This window comes from Plecotus auritus (assembly GCF_963455305.1).
Source record: "Plecotus auritus genome assembly, chromosome: 5".
Classification (NCBI taxonomy): Eukaryota; Metazoa; Chordata; class Mammalia; order Chiroptera; family Vespertilionidae; genus Plecotus; species Plecotus auritus.
Genome location: NC_137776.1, coordinates 183,775,934 through 183,788,682, shown reverse-complemented (window position 1 = coordinate 183,788,682; position 12,749 = coordinate 183,775,934). Strand labels below are relative to the sequence as shown.

Sequence of the window (12,749 nt, the reverse complement as noted above, 5' to 3'; positions counted from 1 at the left end):
AAAACAGCCCGGCCGGGGTGGTTCAATAGGTTGAGCGTCTTCCCTGCACCAACAGGTCACCCTTTCCATTCCCAATACTGCACATGGAGCCTCAGTCCCCAGTGGGGGGCGTGCAGGAGGCAGCCGGTCCATGTAATTATCAGATCCATGTTCCCCTCTCTCCCTCCTTCTCTAAAAAAGAAAATCAATAAAGAAAGAAAAATTGTTTAGAATAGGCAAATTGACTGAGGCAGGAAGTTGGAGGCGGGAAGATACTGAGCAGTGCATACAGAGTTTCTGTTTGGAGTGATGCAATGATTTGGAACCAGATAGTGGTGATGGTTGCACAATAGTGTGACTGCGATTAATATCACTGAATTGAGCTCATAGATCATTAAACTATCGTGTTTTATGTGATTTAAATTTTACCCTGATTTTAAAAAAATAACAGTTGCAAGGACCAACTCCTGACCCAGGACAGAGCTGCCTGCCTTTGGAGGAAGACGGGGGAGTTTGGCTGGGCTTGTGGTTTCTGCTGCCCACAATAAGGAATTTGTGGATTTCAAGTTCAGACGGGAACCCACCAGCACTAAGTGGGGGATTGTGGACAGATCAAAGCCTGCCACAGGAAGGTGAGGCAGGGAGTACTGGCCAGTGGCTTCTGTCGGGACTTCCCATTCTGTGATCAGGGCCCGGGCCTTCCTTTAGGGATCGGAACCCTCCGGGAACCCTGTCCTGGGAAGGCCTCTCTGGGGGTGTTGTGTCTGGGGAAGTGTGGAGAGTGACTACAGCGTTTGGATAGGTTCAAGACTTGGGCAAATGTGAGGGCAGGTTCTCTCATGGCAAAGCCACATACCAAGTCCCAGCTTGGAGGGCAAAGCCCTCCCAGCACAATAATAGCCAAAGGTTATGATTGTAAGCTTGACCTCATGGTCCGAACCTGTGGTCCCCCGTGGCTAAGTGAGGTAGGCTGTGGGGGTTCAGCAAGTGCTGCCAAAACAAAGCTTGATAGAGTTCAGGTGCATGTAATTGAGTAGATTCCAAATCCGGGAGAACAATGTAAACATCTTGAGCACTTTGCCTGGTGGAATCTGGCTATAAAATAAAGACTCGGCTTGCAGGCTGTGGCACTGTCTCTCCATCGGAGAGCAGCGTCCCACCTAACCCCAGCTTTATTCTGCTGTCTGTCTTCTTTAATCCTTCCCCGCCCCCACTCAGGTTCACCCCTGGCCGTGCTGAGCCAGCCACAGGGAAGGATTTGTGATGCAGCTTATTTAAGGTGACAGCTGGGCCCTGGGAACCAGAGCTGCAGCTCTTCACAGGCTTCATTTCTCCCAGGACCAGGCCCTGGACCATCCCCCTCGCTCTGCCAGCACGTAGTCTGAGGAGTCCCAGGTGAGTGTGGGTTTTCAGGATAAACGTGCTGATTCCTGCCCCCTGGCTCCCCTCTGGCCCAGATGAACCCAGGGCTGTGAGGTCTGAGGTCCCGTCTCGGGCAGCCACCAGTTTACACTCACTGTCCTGAGGGTAGATGGGCGGGAGCCCTGAGAGCCCGCAGCCCCTGGCTGGCTGCCCTGGTTGTCCAGGTCTGTGCTGTGGTTCTGCCATGGGGAGGTGGGCGCTGGGAAGCTCTGCTGGGGGAGGTGGAAGGATGGGGCAGGGAGGGCGCAGAGGAAAAGCACCAACACTGCCCGCTGTACCCACCGCCTGGCCAGGGAATCACTGGACCGTGTGCATCAGGGTGGCCGGCTGGTCCCTGGATCTGCCCCCACCATACCCCCCGCCCCCAATCAGGAAGCTTCTTTCCTCTGAGCCCTCACGCCGCTCTGAGCTGACACAGTGAGCTTTGGAGCCTCAGACCTGGGCGTGAGTCCTCGCTTGAGGGCCTGGGACACGTGGCCCCTCTTGGAGCATTGGCACTGTAGGAAATGGCCGGCATGGTCAGCTTCTGATGGAAGCGGTGGCTGAATCTCCCAGGCACAGAAAAGGGAGGGGGAGGGACGAGGATGTGAGATCAAGGACCCGTGGGGTGGGCCTGCATCATGGTGGATACCCTCGAGGCACTGGACTCTGCTAGACCGGGGGATAGGGTGGCGACTAGAAAAGGCTCAGCCCAATTGTTTTAAATGGCCCAATGTGAGGACCTAGTCCATGTGTCAGGAAAGAGGTAAGCCCGGAGTACTCAGCCAATGAGGAGCCGTAGGAGACCCGGATAAAAGGGCTGTGTTCCCGCCCTGGGGGCAGGGGGCGGGTGGGGGCAGTGCAACCAGGAGACACCCGCGCTAGAGAGCGCATTCAAGGTCTCGCTGTCAAGTGTCATTTGAATTGGGACCGATGAGCATTTCTCACAGTAACTGTCTACAACGGGGTGTACTCAGGCCATGTGAGGTCAGGATGGGGGAGCCTCGGTGCAGGTGGTGCCCCGTCCCAGAGCTTGCTGAGGTGGCCATGGCCCTGCCAGGGTCACCGAAGGCCCAGCCCTGGTACCCTCTGCTCTGAGCCCTGCGGGATGCGTTACTGTCTCTGCCTTGGATCCAGCTGGAGGCGCATTGGTTTCTCTCCCAGGCATTCCCAGACCCCAGTACACAGAGCCCGCTACCCGCACTCCGAGGACATGGCCGAGGCTCGGCCCACTGGTCCAGAGGCAACTGCCCACGGGGCCCACTCCCCACTCAGGGCTGACCCTCCTGTGACCCTCTCTCCTCCTCTGAAATGAGGAGGCACCCACTTCTGGAGCTGGACATGGGCAGAGACCGGGCGGGCGGCTGTGGATATAATGGCAAAGCGGGTTGCCAGAGAGAGATGCGCTTTATTCAGGAAGAGCTGGGGGGGGGGGTGGGCTCCCAGGGTCCCACCTGTGGCCTCTTAGGCAAGGACTTTAGAAGCAAATGGCTGAGGGCATCTGAGCCTCCTTAGAGTCACCAGTGGGGAGGTCAGGGGACGCCCTCAGAGTTGTCCGTGGGAGGCACGGGAAGGGCCTCAGAGTTGTCTGAGAAGAGTAGGGGGGCAGACCCATCTCCGGTCATGGTGGGAAGAGCCTGGTAAGTCTGGGTCCAGTACTTCAGGAAGCTGCTCCTCAGGTGCTGTTTCAGGGACTGGCCATCCATCTTCTTGTTAATCTCCAGGTAGTTGCCGTTTTCCTGGGTGTAGGGATCCCACTGGGTGGGCACAGCTGAGTGGCCCTTGTTGGGGTCCCTGCACATGAGAGAAAGGCTGTGTGGGGACTGAGGGCTCACGGGAGGCCTCCCTGCTGACCCGAACCACCAGGGCACTTCACTGTGTCCTGGGCACCTGCTGGGCATGTACATGTTCTGCACCCAACCATTAGCTCTATGCTCACACACAGATGGGGGTACTGAGGCTCAGGAGGTTCAGTGTAGGAGAGTGGACAGGCATGTGGGGCCCAGGTGGAGGTAGGTCTGCCAGTCTCACCCGCCTTACCCAGTCCTGGCAAAGTTGGTCCAGTAGGCGATCATGGCCCGGGAGACAGTCCTGTCTTGGGCCCGGTAACCCAGGGGGTTGTCAAAGGGCTTCCCAAAAACGTAAGGGAGTTCATCGGTGTGGTCGGCGCCCATCCAGCTGGGGTCCAGCGGATTGCGAGAAGGGTGGGAGAACAGGTAGGTGTAGGTCCGGGCACTCCTGAGGAGGGAGGGACACGGCCCAGGTTGGCAGGGAGCTCACCTGGGCTTCCGACCCAGAGCTGGGCCTGAGGGCGGCCTTGGGGAGAGCAGTGCGGGCCCGGAAATCCCCAGACTCAGAATCAGGAGGGACCTGGGTCACTGCTCCCGGAAGGGAAGGCCGTGGGGCTGTGGTTCTGGGATCTCACGTGCATTCACTCTTTCCCCCACAAAGCCTGTCAAGGCGTCTTCCTTCCTTTTCTCTGCAGATGAATTTGTGTTTTTGTTGGGAACACACCTGTGCCACCCAAGGAAGAGCTCAAGATTCTGGAGTTGCAACAAGCTTTCTGCCTGCTCTTCCTGGGTATCGTTTCCTCTCCCTTCTGAGGATGCATCCCTAACTGACATTTTATTTTCACTGGAGGTTGACCAGGTGGCCGCAGACCAGGGTTGTTTTGAATGTTGGCCAACACCAAACCCACAACAGAGAGCACCATCCCGTGTTCTGTCCCCCTGAGCCTGGGGGCTGTAGGGACGCTGCAGACACTGCAGGGGAGGCCTGTGGGCTGAGTGAATGGGGGACTTACAACCTGATGGATAGAGCACCTGAATTAATCTGAAAAGTAACCCTATCATTTTCAGTCTTACAACACCTATACTTATGTGAATAGGGTTAAGTTTTCTTAAGGTTCCTTTGAAGGCCTGTGCAAAGCAATGAAGGAGGTGACTCAGCTGTGAATCCAGCAAGCAGAACCGAAAAGCAGGGACAGACAGACCCACCAGGAGTCAAAACATCATCTCATCCACATCATCTCATTTGATGACTACTATAGCTGAGGTTGCAGACCCCCAGGGCTGCACGTAGCACCCCAGCTCCCTCCCCTTTATAGCCCTGTCCCCTGCACCTGCTGGAAGACAGGATTTGAATGATTGTAAGCGCCCTGTCTTCTTGGTTGGCTGGCCTTCTCAATAAACGCCTCATATGATTCCACCCGGCCTTCGTTATTGGACACACAGACAGGCAGGCCGAGCCCAACCTGGGGTTTCCCAGTAACAGGAGGAGGGCTCTGTAAAGGCCCCTGAGTGGGGAGGTGAGAAGGGGCCTTCTCAAGTCTCCTCAGGCCTGGGCAAGGCAGATGGTGCAGGCACTGCTGGAACCCCATCCTGGCTTTCCCGGGCCTCCTCGATCCCTGATTGCCCACCACGGAGGCCTCACTGGGCAGGTGGGTGACCCAGGGGAGCCTCCCCTGCCCCGGCCCTCACTTGGCGCTGGCTCTGTGCTGGGCCACGGCCATCTTCGTGGGCATCAGGAAGAAGACATCAGTCTCCAAGTCCACCACCGTCTTCTTCTTGGCCTCCTGGGAGGAGTCCTGGGCCCAGGACGCCGTGTAGAACTCAAAGGTGGCGTTGGCACCTCTGGGCCCCTTGTCCAAGGTGAGCTCGCTGACCAGCTTGAAGAAGTCCTCCCTGCAGGTACAAGCCGGCACTGGACCCTGACCTAGGTCAGCGGGAGGCTTCCCCCACACACACCCCGCCAGGGCCCTGCAGAGTGCCCCCTACTCCTGCCCACCTTCTTCAGGTAATGCCTCCCCAAGAGGCCCACGGGCACGCCCTGGGCCCTGCGCCCCACTCACCCCGTGATGGTCAGCTTGTCCACATTGATGGCCGGCAGGTCAACGCTGGCATATTTGTGGCCGTCCATGTTGTTGGTGCCAGCGATGTAGTCAATGTCGGCCGCGTTGGCGAAAAGGTTGATGGGGTCGTCGGGGATGAAGTCTCCATCCACGACAGGCAGGAGGCCCAGGTATTGCATTATGGGGTCTGCGTGGAGAGCAGGGGTCCTCGCACCTTCCAGAGCTCCCTTCCAGTCCCCAGGCCCGGGGGCAGCCCCTGCCTCCTCGGATCCAGAACAGGGTCCTCAGCCTGTCCCGCTGAAGTGTGGCCCGGATCATTCTATGTCCTGGGCTGCCCTGTGTGTGTGGAGCAGCTTCCCTGGCCTCGTCCGCCCGAAGTCACCCTCCCCAGTGTGGCAGCCCAGACTGTGTGCAGACTGCCACAGGCTCCCTGGGCCACACCGTCTGCTGACAGCCACTGCTCCTGAGGTCCCTAAAGAGGGTGCAAATGACTGTTTCTGCCCATTGTTGGGGGACAAGGTGCACCAGCTTCCCAAAGGGGTCAGGACCCAGGGAGGATCAGAGGGAGGGATGGCGCCCGCGGCACAACCAGTCAAGGCCTCGGAGCCATTGAGGCTCTGGCGGCACCGGGCTCCCAGGGACACCAGTGAGCGGGTGACAGGCCAGGCAGCAGCCCCTCAAATCTCATGTTGGGAGCATGGTCGTCCCCCCATGTGGAGCCCCACTCACACTCCTTGTCAACCAGGGGTGTCTTATAGGCCAGCGTCAGCGCCCGGGGGTCGGTGACCTTCAGACACTTGGCCATGCTGGCGGTATCATCCCGGGGGCAGCCCACCTCTTTGGCGATCTGGGGGTGGGGGAGATGGTTATGGGGAACAGGACAGGTCATGGAAAGGAGGTATCCTGAGCCCCGAGCCCCCAACAGCTCCCTTTTACCCCCTTGGCCCAGGAGAGAGGGTTCTTCTGGATGGCCCAGGGGGCCAGCGCCACGCCGCTCTGGCTGATGGCTCGCCGGATGAGTCCCTTGCTGTAGGGAGAGAGGGTCTGCGACACACAAAGGTCCTGTCACCACGGCCACGCGTGTCCTGCCCACCCGGGCTCCACCAAGAACAGCTAGACTGTCAGCATCATGCTGTTCCACACAGCCCGCATCTGCTCCCCGCTGTTAACATCAGCTCCCACAGCCTCCATCAGCTCGTCCCAGTGCCCATCAGCTCCCCCAGCCCCCACAAGCTCCCTCAGCCCCCATCAGCTCCCCAAGTTCCCATCAGCTCTGCAAGTTCCCATCTGCTTCCCCAGTTCCCACCAACTCCCCTTCACCCCTGTAAGCTTCCACAGTTCCCATCAGCTTCCCTTGGCCCCAAAAAGCTCCCCACACCCTCATGAGCTCCCCCATCCCAGTCAGCCCCCCCCCCCCCATCACCGTGGGAGGAAGGTCCTCCATCTCAGCGAACCCAGACCTGCAGAGAGACGCTGGCACCTCCGGCTGATTCCCCAAAGATGGTGATGTTGTTGGGGTCCCCCCCGAAGGCCACAATGTTCCTCTTCACCCACGTGATGGCCATGTGCTGGTCCCGAAGGCCGTAGTTACCTGGGGCGGGTGGGAGCCCATCAGGGACTTGAGTGGGGGAGAGCTTCCTCCATGTGGAAACCCCTGTCAAGCCCCAGGATGGCGCACGGCGGGTCCCAGAAGGCTGTGCAATGAGGTGCTGGAGGGGCTGTGGGGCTCAGGTAGGGGACTAGGACCAGGAGGGTCAGGCTGCTCATCTCTCTCCCTGACACCGTCCCTCTTGTTGTCGGTCTGTCCTATGGCTCTGAGTCCGCCGAGTCACCACTTCGGTGTCTCATCTTCTGTCTCTCCAGGGTCTCTGTCCCCGCTCCCTGGTCTCCCTGGGTCTCAGTCCCCGCTTCCTGGTCTCTCTGGATCCTTGTCCCCGCTTCCTGGTCTCCCTGGGTCCCTGTCCCCCCTCCCTGGTCTCCCTAGGACCCTGTCCCCCATCCCTGGTCTCCCTGGGTCCCTGTACCTACTCCCTGGTCACCCTGGGTCCCTGTCCCCCCTCCCTGGTCTCTCTGAGTCCCTGTCTCTGCTCCCTGGTCTCCCTGGGTCCCTGTCCCCGCTCCTTGGTCTTCCTGGGTCCCTGCCTGGCTGGCGGGCAGCCTCTTCTCTCACTACAGCTTCCAATGGGCTCCTGGGTCTCATATTCCAACTCCAGCTACCTGCTCTGACAGTAGAATTCTGGTTCTTTCTGGGAGACTGTCAGGAGTTGTTGGGAGTAAGCGGTCCTGAAGAACCCCCCACCAGCTCCCTCAACCCCCCCCCCATCCCAGGTGCCCATCACACCTGGCATGTGGTTGTCCCCAGTGCTGAGGAAGCCCAGCGGCCCGAGGCGGTAGTTGAAGGTGACCACGATGACGTTGCCCCTCGTTGCGATCTCCTCCCCTTCAAACTCGTAGTTATTGAAGAAGTTTAACTCTTGGGTGGACCCCATGCGAAAGCCTCCTCCGTAGATCCAGATCATGACAGGCAGGTTCTGGGAAACTGAGGCAGGAAGCAGGCCCGGTGACCCCGGCTGTCCCCACCCCATCCCCTCTGGGTGCTTGTTTCAGGGACTTTCAGCTCTGGAGATCACACATCCAAGGGCTGGGGCAGGGCTTGGCCTCTGGCTGCCTGGGCGCTTTCTGCAGGTTCAGGGACCTGGAGGGCATGGGGAAGGCAATGCACCTTCCTTCTGGCCCTGGGGGACCCAGATGTTGAGGTAGAGGCAGTCCTCGGAACCCTCGGTGTTGTCCTGGGTGTCAGTGATTTGCAGGCATCGCTGCTTGAAGTCCTTGGCCTTCAGGGTCCCTGTGGGTGACCAGAGGGGCTGGCGTGAGAATGGTGGCCCCACCACTACGCCAGGCACAGGGCCAGCCCAGCACCCACCCCCCACTCCCACCTTGCCAGCCGGGGTGCCGCTGGGGGTTCTCCAGGGCCTTGGGCGGGGCAGCGAAGGGGATGCCCTTGAAGACGTCCACAGAGCGGCTGCTGATGCCCAAGAGGCCGAGCTTCTTGTTGACGCCCTCCACGAAGCCCCCTTCCGTGTGCACCACGCCCAGCTGGGGAGAGGGCAGGCTCAGGGGTGCAGGCTGGGCAGGCCAGCGGGGTGGGGCGACCCCAGCAGGCTCTAGGGGTCCAGACAGCCTCCGGGTAGGGCCCCTAGTCACGCCTGCCTGGAGCTGTGCTTTCCTGAGGAAGCCCCGCTCCTCACCCCGTGGCAGAGCCCTGAGGAAAGGGATCCTATAGGGGCCTGAGGCTCCCAACTCACCCTCGAGGGGCCCCAGCCCCTGGCAAGCAGATGGGCATCGCCCCCTCTCCACGGCGGGGGGCCGCGCTCCCGGTTTAACTAGACTGAGGTCCACACTCCTGTTCCGCCGCTGGGGCTGTGATGGGCAAACTGCTGGCCTGCTCAGGGCCCAGTGCCCTCTGAGCCGGGCCATGGCCCTCCCCGGGCAGAGGGAGAGCCGAGGGCCCTGGAGGCCCAGGCAGATCCGCAGATCAGCCCTGAGGGTGCCAGTGACTCTGGGGCTGCGGGGACAGGGCCTTGTTTGTGTTGGCGCAAGTCCTCCTGTGTGCCCTGAGAGCGCCTGGCCCACCTTCACTCGTGGTCTCTGACATTCGAGTTCATTCAGCTGTCAGCTGCGCGGCGCCATCGTGTGAGTGTGAAGGCAGGAGCGCAGAGGAAGGGCCAGGACTGCGTGGGGCTGGGTGTGGGCTCTCGGGGGCTCTTTGTGCCAGCACCCCACCTGCCTGCCCCCCTCCGCAGGCCGTCCCAGGTCCCAGGCCGGGTTAGGGGAGCAGACGGGCCCTGCCATGTCCTCTGGGCTCTCGCTTACCTTTGCTGCGCTCACTACCGCCATGCAGCAAGCGATGCCTAAGACAGCCAGCTCCGTGCGCCCCATGGTGCGTGTGCCTGCCTCGGGGGCCCTGCCTCTGTGTGTGGGTATTTATGGGGCGGGAGCCTACGGGAAGCCGGGGCTGGCAGCTGCCTGTGGCTGGTTCCCTTCCCCTACTCCTCCCTCTGCCCCTTCCTCCAGGCAATATACCCAGGGCCAAGATAACTGCCTTTCCCAGCCAGGCTTAGGGCCAAGGTCATGTATGTGTGGGCACACACACACTCACACACACACACAAACACACGCATGTATAGCTGCCTTTCCAGGCGGGCTCAGGCAGGGCCAAGTCACAGAAATGTGTGCACACACATGCACACACACTCACACACACACGTGTACATGGGTGCAGGGATGGTCCTCCTTTCCCAGGACCTGCTGATCTGGGTGTCTGGTGCCCACAGTGCACCTGGGCCGGTTACTGGGAATAGTCAGGTGAACCTGGGCTGGGCTACAGGGACTCAGCTGGGTGCACTGTGCCCTGAATGGTGGCTCATTTACAAGGGCCTGGGCTCACCCTCAGAGAAGTGGGCCTGCTCCCCTCCAGGCCCTGCCTGGCCCCACAAACTCCGGAGCTCAGCAAAGGGAGGTCATAGAGCATGGGCGTGTGGCTTCCGGGACAGAGAGGGCTGTGTGCTCCTGGGCAGCCACGTGGCTGAGCCTGGGTCTGAGGGCCCACTGGTGAGCAGTCTGAGCTGGGTGTGGGGACCCATTACAGCACAGGGCGGGCGATCCTGCCCTCAGGGAGGGCACACCTCACACTCAGCACCAGCAGCCCTGGGAGGCAGGACTGGAGGCTCAGGGGGTCACAGGGGGGGAGGGAGAGGGCTCCCGCCCAGCCTGGCGGCTTCCCTGAGGAAGAGGAAGCGCCTGGCTTCAGAAATACACCACGACCTGGGGCCCAGCAGAGAGACAGAGAGGGACAGACAGAGGGAGAGACAGACAGAGATAATGGGGACGCGGAGAGACAGAGGGAGAGAGAGCTGAGCAGAGTGTGTGAGAGCAGAAGGGCGCGTGTGGCTGGGGGAGCGTGTGTCACTCGGAAACCAGAGGAAGCTCCTGGGACAAGCCCAGGGTTCCTGCCTTTGTGGCGTTGGCAGCACTGCCTTCTCCAGGGCTGGGGATGCGTTCAGGGCCCGCGGACAGCAGAGCCCTCTCCGGCCAGCAGCCCCTCGCCAGGCCCCTCACCCTTTCGCTACCAGGAGCCGGTGCTTGTACGCAGGCCACAGCCCGGCTGACGTCACGCCTGGGGCGGCTCCAGCATCACATGGATCCAGAGACACCGGCCAAGCTGGCTGCCTCCTGATCCAGAGCCCAGGTCTCCTGGGACGGAGGTGGAGAGGCCACAGGACAGTGGGCAGCAGGAGCTGGGCAGGCTGGGCCGGTTGTGTGAGGACAGGGGATCAAAGGGTTTGAGGGGCGCGTTTGTTAACTGGCCTCTGGCAGCTAGTGCAGTTCTGCAGCCTGTTCTGGAGGAAGTAATCCGAGGTTGTACAGATGGCCAATGGAGGCCACCTATGAGCAGGGAGATGGAAATTACAACCTCAGTGTCAATCAGCTCGCACCCGCCTGGAGGGCCACCATCAGCAAATCAACAAACCCCAAGGGCTGGCGGGGTGTGGAGAAGAGGGAACCCTCGTGCCCTGCTGGTGGGATGGGGCCTGGTGCGGCCACGGTGGAGAACAGTACGGAGCTGCCTCAAAAAATGGAAAATGGAACTGCCATTTGACCAGCGACCCCCTTCTGGGAATACCCTAAGAATCCTTAGGCACCAATGAGAATGACTGTGTGCACCCCTGTGTCCCTAGCAGCGTTATGTACAACAGCCAAGATCTGACAGCAGCCCAAGTGCCCATCAGTAGGCGAGTGGACAAAAGCTGTGGTACATTCACACCGTGGAATACTCTGCAGCTGTAAAAAGAAGGAACTCTTACCCAGTGAGACAGCCTGGAGGGACCTGGAGAGTATCATGCTGAGTGACATAAGCCACTGGGAGAAAGACAAGTATCACATGATCTCACTCATGTGGAATCCAATGAACCAAATAAACTGACGAATAAACAGATCCGGTCCATGTAATTATCAGATCCATGTTTTGCTCTCTCCCTCCCTCTCTAGAAAAGAAAATCAACACTAAAGAAAAAACGTTTAGAATAGGCAAATTGACTGAAGCAGGAAGTTGAATAGAATAGCAGCAGTTGGGGGAGCGGAGATCCTGAGGAGTGCATACACAGTTTCTGTTTGGAGTGATGCAATTATTTGGAACCAGATAGTGGTGATGGTTGCACAATAGTGTGACTGCGATTAATATCACTGAATTGAGCTCATAGATCGTTAAACAATCGTGTTGTGATTTAAATTTTACTTAATTTTTAAAAACAGTTGCAAAGACCAACTCCTGACCCAGGACGGGGCTGCCTGCCTTTGGAGGAAGAGGTGGGAGTGTGGCTGGGCTTGTGGTTTCTGCTGCCCAGGAGGAGGAATTCCTGGATTTCAAGTTCAGACCAGAACCCACCAGTACTAAGTGGGGGGTTGTGGACAGATCAAAGCCTGCCACAGGGAAGGCCAGGCGGGGAGTACTGGCCAGTGGCCTCTGTCGGGGCTTCGCATTCTGTGATCCAGGGCCTGGGCCTTCCTTTACCGATTGGAACCCTCCGGGAACCCGGTCCTGGGAAGGCCTCTCTGGGGGCATTGTGTCTGGGGAAGTGTGAAGAGTGACTACAGCATTTGGATAGGTTCAAGCCTCGGGCAAATGAGAGGGCAGGTTCTCTTGTTGCAAAGCCACATGCCAAGTCCCAGCTTGGAGGGCAAAGTCCTCCCAGCACAATGATAGCCAAAGGTTATGGTTGTAAGCTTGACCTCATGGTCCGAAACTGTGGTCCCCCATGGCTAAGTGAGGTAGGCTGTGGGGGTGCAGCAAGTGCTGCCAAAACAAAGCTTGATAGAGTTCAGGTGCATGTAATTGAGTAGATTCCAAATCCGGGAGAACAATGTAAACATCTTGAGCACTTTGCCTGGTGGAATCTGGCTATAAAATAAAGACTTGGCCTGCAGACTGTGGCACTGTCTCTCCATCAGAGAGCAGCATCCCACCTAGCCCCAGCTTAATTCTCTTGTCTGTCTTCTTTAATCCTTCCCCGCCCCCCTCAGGTTCACCACTGGCCGTGCTGAGCCAGCCACAGGGAAGGATTCGTGATGCAGCTTATTTAAGGTGACAGCTGGGCCCTGGGAACCAGAGCTGCAGCTCTTCACAGAGTTCATTTCTCCCAGGACCAGGCCCTGGACAGCCCCCCTCGCTCTGCCGGCACGTGGTCTGAGGAGTCCCAGGTGAGTGTGGGTTTGCAGGATAAACGTGCTGATCCTGCCCCCTGGCTCCCCTCTGGCCCAGATGAACCCAGGGCTGTGAGGTCTGAGGTCCCGTCTCGGGCAGCCACCAGTTTACACTCACTGTCCTGAGGGTAGATGGGCTGGAGCCCTGAGAGCCCGCAGCCCCTGGCTGGCTGCCCTGGTTGTCCAGGTCTGTGCTGTGGTTCTGCCAAGGGGAGGTGGGCGCTGGGAAACTCTGCTGGGGGAGGTGGAAGGATGGGGC

The 12,749-nt window shown here is 59.4% G+C and overlaps 1 pseudogene across 1 annotated transcript; it reads right to left on the bottom strand.

The window, feature by feature from the left end:
• Window positions 1–2,857: 2,857 nt before the first annotated feature.
• Window positions 2,858–9,169, bottom strand: LOC308248398 (bile salt-activated lipase-like; annotated as a pseudogene). The gene is made up of 11 exons: window positions 9,104–9,169; window positions 8,167–8,326; window positions 7,953–8,075; window positions 7,572–7,769; window positions 6,691–6,821; window positions 6,167–6,274; window positions 5,960–6,077; window positions 5,231–5,417; window positions 4,860–5,063; window positions 3,421–3,618; window positions 2,858–3,174 (listed from the first exon to the last, which is right to left on the bottom strand). The product of its transcript is annotated as a bile salt-activated lipase-like (transcript).
• Window positions 9,170–12,749: the final 3,580 nt, after the last annotated feature.